Source organism: Mandrillus leucophaeus, unplaced genomic scaffold (genome assembly GCF_000951045.1).
Source record: "Mandrillus leucophaeus isolate KB7577 unplaced genomic scaffold, Mleu.le_1.0 Scaffold732, whole genome shotgun sequence".
NCBI lineage: Eukaryota > Metazoa > Chordata > Mammalia > Primates > Cercopithecidae > Mandrillus > Mandrillus leucophaeus.
Window position 1 is genome coordinate 445361 of NW_012107942.1, and position 6986 is coordinate 452346.

At 36.5% G+C, this 6986-nt stretch overlaps 1 long non-coding RNA gene across 1 annotated transcript in view; it reads right to left on the reverse strand.

The window, feature by feature from the left end:
• The window catches only part of LOC105528790, a 93064-nt gene that overhangs the window by 41613 nt on the left and 44465 nt on the right, over window positions 1–6986 (reverse strand). The window contains exon 2 of the long non-coding RNA XR_001004410.1: window positions 6406–6713. This is a non-coding gene — a long non-coding RNA (uncharacterized LOC105528790). The remainder of the gene's footprint in view (window positions 1–6405; window positions 6714–6986) is intronic.

Genomic DNA, 6986 nt, shown 5'->3' on the forward strand with positions numbered 1-6986 from the left:
TAAAATTATTACAGCTTGGGCATCCACTTTTGAAAAGATGGAGTAGATATAGTCTTCCCTTTTCTTCCTGCTAGGTGTAACTAAAAATTCTGGATATTCTGTACAAAAGAAACAAAATAAGAGTCTCAAAGATGGAGAGGAGGGGACTGGCTAAAGGTGCCAAGAGCCAATGAATGACGCAGAGGTGGGGCCCCTCGGTTTTTTGTTTGTTTGTTTGCTTGCCTCATGTATCCCAAACTTGGAAGTGAAGAAACCAGCAACCCAGAAACACTAACAGGCGCGCGCACACACACACACACACACACACACACACACGCACACGCGCGCGCGATCACAATGAAAGCCTGTTCTCATTAGCCAATGGACCAGAAAAGAGTCAACCTTGCAAGACAGAAAACTTTCAGACCATAACTTCCCGCTCCAGCAAAATGTCACAGACAAAACTGCAACTATACCCTATACTCTCCAGTCAAGACCAACTGAAGAACCCAGAGTAAGTCGCCAGGTTAAAATACCCCTGTCAGCCAGTGTCAAAAGAAGCTTAGTACAGATTCAGGACTTTCATCCCCACTCCGTGGGTACAAGGCCACCTGCTCCTCTCTCCATGGTGTCAGTGGAGGCCATGTAAAGAGCAGTCATGAGGGCCGGGCGCGGTGACTCATGCCTGTAATCCTAGTACTTTGGAAGGCTGAGGAGGGTGGATCACCTAAGGTCGGGAGTTTGAGACCAGCCTGACCAACATGAAGAAACCCTGTCTCTACCAAAAATACAAAATTAGCCGCACGTGGTGGCACATGCCTGTAATCCCAGCTACTCCAGAGGCTGAGGCAGGAGAATCGTTTGAACCCGGGAGGCGGAGGTTGCGGTGAGTCAAGTTCGTGCTATTGCACTCCAGCCTGGGCAACGAGAACAAAACTCTGTATCAAAAATAAAATAAAATAAAATAAAATAGTAATAAGGTGCCCTTCTTGCTGGGATAGTGTCAGAGAATGCCTAGTGGGAGCCTCGACTTCCATCCGCATCCAGAAGTTATGAGGAATCCTCTCCCTTGCCTGCCATGTGTCAACAGAAGAGAAGCTAGACCTTTCAAGTCCATCCACAGAAATGAGGCAGTATCCCCTTTCATTCACTAGAGTGGTGTCAGAGAAGGCCTGCTAAAATAGGATTTCAATACGATCCAGTATTTTGTATCATGATGCAGAAGATATACTGGTTTCAATTAAAAAAAAAAATCACTTATCAAACCAAGAGCAAAGAACTTTTTAGCAAAATAGTAGAACATTTCAGGCGAGGCACAGCTCATGCCTATAATCCCAGCACTTTGAGAGGCTGAGGCAGGTGGATCGCCTGAGGTCAAGAGTTCGAGACCAGCCTGACCAACATAGTGAAACCCCATTTCTACTAAAAAATACAAGAATTAGCTGGGCGTGGTGGTGGGCTCATGTAATCCCAGCTACGCGGGGGGCTGTGGCAAGGAGAATTACTAGAACCTGGTAGGCAGAGCTTGCAGTGAGCTGAGATCGTGCCACTGCATTCCAGCCTGGGCAACACAGCAAGACTCAGTCTCAAAAAAAAAAAAAAAAAAAAAAAAAAAAAAAAAAAAGAGAGAGAGATAATAATAATAGAACATTTCAACAAGGAAATATAAGATAAAAAACCAAATGAGAATTTTAGAACTAAAATATATAATAACCAAAATAGACAACTGAACAAATGGACTGAACAACAGAACTGAGAGAATAGAAGAAAGAATCAGAGAACTTGAAGACATAACAATAAAAATTATCCACTCTAAACAACAAAGAGAGAATAGATTGAGAAAAAAAAAAAAGAAAGAACACACTCTCAAGTGCATATGGCTCTTTAATAAAGATGTAACATTAGTATGATTTGAGTTCCAGAAGAGGAGAAGAAAGACAGTGGAGCCAAAAAAGTACTTGAAGAAATAATGGCTTAAAATATCCCAAACTGACCAACAAAGAAAAAATAAAAATAAAGGATGTAAGAAATCTACATCAAAGCACATCATAGTGAAACTTCTAAAAACTAAATGCAAAGAAAAATTTTTGAAAGCAATGAGAGAGAAATGACATATTGGCTATATGGGAAAAACAGTTTGGATAATGGTAGATTTCTTTTCAACAATCACAGAGGCCAGAAGAAAGTGCTGCAATATTTTTCAAATGTTGAAAGAAAAAAACAAAACAAAACAAAACACCTATCAGCCCAGAATCCTATATCCAGAGAAAATATTCTTCAGGAATAAAGATAAAATAAAGACATAAGATAAAAGAGAACTAAGAAAATTTAAAACCCACAGATCTACCCTAAAAAATGACTCAATAAAGTTCTCTAAACATAAAGAACAGAATAAAAGAAAGACTCAGAACATTAGAAAGGAAGAAATTATACATGAGCAAAAATATAGACAAGGACAATAGACTTTCTCCTCTTGAGTTTTCTATATATTGACAGTCAAAACACAAAGCTGTAACACTGTCTAATGTGGTTCTCAATCTATGTAGAGGAATTATTCAAGGTAAGTATTCAGACATACATCAGAGATACTGTAGGTTTGGTTCTAGACCAGTGCAACAGAAATAGAATACTCATTCTTCTCGAGTGTTCATGAAACATTTTTCAAAATAAATCACTTGCTAGGCTACAAAACAAGTCTTAACAATTTAAGATTGAAATTATTTCAAGTCTCTTTTCCAATCACAATGGAATGAAACTAGAAATAAAAAATAGAATAAAAACAGAAAAATTTACAAATGCATGAAAATTAAACAACACACTCTCAAACAACTATTGGGTCTAAAAAGAAGTCAAGAGAAAATTAGAAAATATTTTGAGACAACAAAAATGAAACACAACAAAACAAAACTTATGAGACGCATCAAAAACAGTACTAAGAGGGAAGTTTACAGCAATAAACACCTACATTATAACAAAGAAAGATCCCAAGTAAGCAACCTAACTATATCTCAAGAACTAGAATATAAGAATAAACTAAATACAAAATTAGCAAAAAATAAATAAATAAAGATCAGAACAGAAATAAAATAGAAAATAGAAAACATTTTTTAAAAACTGACAAATCTATGAGCTTGTATTTTGAAAAAATAAATAAAACTAATAAAACTTTAACTAGATTGGCTAAGAAAAAAAAGATAAAATATCAGAAATGAAAGAGGAGCCATTACAAAAGATTTCATAGAAAAGAATCATAAGAAACCATTGTACAAAATTATATGCTGACAAATTGGACAACCAAAAAGAATTGGAGAAATTCCTAGAAACATACACTCTTCCAAGAGTGAATAAAGAACAAACAGAAAACCTAAACAGTCCGATAAAAAACAAGGAGACTGAAGGAATAATAATAATGATAATAAACTGTCAGCAAAGAAAAACCCAAGACCAGTAAGCTTGGCAGGTGAATTTTACCAAACAAATATAGAAGAATTAATACTATTGCTTCTTAAACTATTCCAAAAATAGAAGACAAGGGAACACTTTTAAAGTTATTCTAGGAAGCCAGCATTACTTTGATATCAAAGCTAGATGAAAGCACCTCAAGAAAAAAAAAAAAACACAACAAAACTATAGGCCAATAACCCCGACAAACAGACACAAAACTCCTCAACAGACTACAATCAAATTGAATATAACAGAACATTTAAAAAAAATTATACATCACGACCAAGTAAGATTCATCCAATGGATGTGAAGATGGCCCTACTTATGCAAATAAATCAAGGCGATATACCACATTAACAGAACGAAGGATAAAAATAGCATGATCATCTCAATAGATGCAGAAAAAAGTACTTGACACAACTGAACACTTCGTGATAAAAACTCTTAATAAGTTACATACAGGAGGAATTTACCTGAGCACAAGAAAGGCCACATTGACAAGCTCACAGTTGACGGCATATTCAATGGTTAGAAAGCTAACATCTTTCACTCTAAGATCTGGAACAAGGCCAGGATACCCACTCTTGGCACTTCTGTTCAATTACATAGTACAAGAAGTCTTTACCAGAGAATTAGCCAAAAAAAAAAAAAAGCATCCAAACCGGAAAGGAAGAAGTAAAATGATTTCTGTTTGCAGATGATGCAGTCCTATATATACATATATATATATATATATATTTAAATCCTAAAGTCTACATACACAGAGAGAGAGAGAGACACAGAGAGAGAGAGAGAGAGAGAGAGAGAGAAATTATTGACTTACAGACATATTCAGTGAAGTGGAAGAAAATAAAATCAACATACAAAAAATTAGTTTCATTTCTATAGACTGAAAAAGAAATTAAGAAAACAATTCCATTTACAAATGCATCAAAAAAACCAAAATACTTAGGAATAAACTTAACCAAGAAAGTGAAAGACTTGTACTCTCGAAACTACGAAACAGACAAAAATTTTTTTAAGATGCAAATGTAAATATTTTTCATGTTTATTGATTGGAGGAATTAATATTGCTAAAATGTTCTTCCTTCCTGTAGGAGATAGCTTAAAAACTTAAGAAGAGAAAATGTCCCTACTTTCCAAATCAATCAATAGATTCAATGCAATCTCCAACAAAATCCCAATGGCATTTTTGCAGAAATAAAAAAAGAAATCCTATTATCCATTTGGAAACACTAAAGACCCTTAAAGCCTACAGTAAACAAAACAGTGTGGCATCAAAACAGATATACAGACAAATGCAATAGAATGCAGAACCCAGAATGGAACCCAGGCATATATGGTCAACTGATATTTACCAAGAGTGCCAAGAATATACTATGGAAAAAAAGAATCTCTTTCATACATTGTGTTGGGAAAATGAGATATTCACATGGAAAAGAATGAAATCAGAGCACTATCTCATGACACATACAAAAATCAACTAAAGTGGATTAAAGACTTAAATATAAGACATGATACATAAAATATTAAAATAAAACATGGGAGGAAATCTTCTAGATGTTGGTCTGGGCAATAATCTCTTCTATAAAACACCAAGAGCACAGGCAAAAAAAAAAAAAAAGCAAAACTAGGTAAGTGCGATTATATTAACTAAAAAGCTTCTGTATAGCTAAGAAAACAATTAGCAGAATGAAAAGGCAACCTGTGGAATGGAAGAAAATATTTGTAGACCATATATCTAATAAGGAGTTAATACGCAAAATATGTAAGGAATTCCTACAACTCTATAGGAAAAACCCCAATAACTGATTCATGCTTTCTTGAATTGTACTGAGAAAGAAAAATCATGTTTATTAAAACGTTCTTTATGTTTCTTATAGTTTATCTTCATTTATGTTTCAGAGTCTCTCCATAGGCCCCAGTTGGCTATTTTCTCTCTATTCACCTTTAAAAGAGAGTTTTATCTGTGTCCTGCATTTGTATAATTGAGGAGTATCCTTTTTGATTCCTCTTACGTGTTAAATGAATTCCTTTGGAATTCTGCAGTCCAGCAGCCTGAGGAGGTATGCAGTGAACTGCAAGTCAAGAACCTAGATCTGCATCATTTCTTTTCTGCTATGTGAGAAGCTGCCATGCTATCTACTGTATCTGGTCACTACACCCAGGACAAGCTCAGACCCCTTCCTAATGTGTCAGCCTCCTGTGTTTGGACAAGCCGTCCCCTCCCTGCCTGATCTCTGCTTGGCTGTGTGAACAACTGGGAGTCCTATTTCAGCTGTTTTCCAGTCCCTCAGCAATAGACATTTGCAATCTGAGTCCTACCTAACCTTGGGGTACCATTTGGCCCTGTTGGCCCCTCACTCTCTCCTTGTTGAAACTCTTTCCTTGCTTTCTGGGACTCTGATATTCCTCTGACTTGTCTTCTGTCTTCATGACTATTTTTCTCAGTATCATTTGACAACTCCTCTTGTTCAACCTGACCAGTACATGTTTTCACCTCACAAATCTGTCTTGGTGTTCTTTTTATTCACACTCTCACAGGGTGACCAACTACTGCAGTTCGTTCAAGCCTGAGAATATTCACATGACATACGACTTTCAGTGCCAAAATCGAGAAAGTCTCAAAGAACAATGATTTGCTTACCCTCCCACACAAATCTTTATTCCATTGGTTTCAAGTACCATTTGGATGTCAAACACTCTAAAATTTATTTTTCGGCCCAGACCTCTCTTCTGATCTCATTTCCAGCTGTGTACTAGACATCTCTGTTTGAATGTTCCCTCCCACTCCAAAATATCTTCTACTTTCTCCAACTCAGGATACTTTACAGCATTTATCCAGTTGTCCTATCCATCACAGGGAAATGATCCCTGACTCTTCCATCTCCCTCAACTCTCACATCCAATTAATCGACAAATTTTAGTAATTCTAATTTGATTTAAAAATGCTTTCATAAATGCCTTTCCATGGTCTCTTACCTAGAATACTGTTGCATCTTGTTAAACAGTGTGTAGTCCATAGGATGTTTACGACTCTCCTGGTTCTACTCCATCCAGATGAATGTCAGTATTTCACCTCTCAGCTCCTTGGAGACAGTCATGTACTTTGGCCATAACATATCAGCAGATGTGACGTGGGACACTCTGCTGTGTGACGAGCTGGTGACTGATTTGCTCCATTTTCCTCTCCCTGCTATGGCACATAATAACCCTTCATGGTGGAAACTTGTCAGTCTGCATCCCCGCGTGAGGACGAGGTGGACCAGAATCCATGAAAGATGTGCAGCCTGAGTGAGAAAAACAGTTTTATTGTTTGAGCCACTGAGATTTGGGGGATATTTATTACCATAGGACAACAAAACTTACACTGACAAATACATGTGGGCTCTGCAGCTTCCATGTTCGGCTGCTCCAAGCAATTTTCCACACAATAACCAGAACAATCTTTCATATTATATGAAAAATGGATTGGTCAATCCATGTTCAATGATTTCTTATGGACTTAGGAAATACAGTTCTTTTTCTTTCTTTCTTTTCGTTTTTTTTTTTTTTTTTTTTTT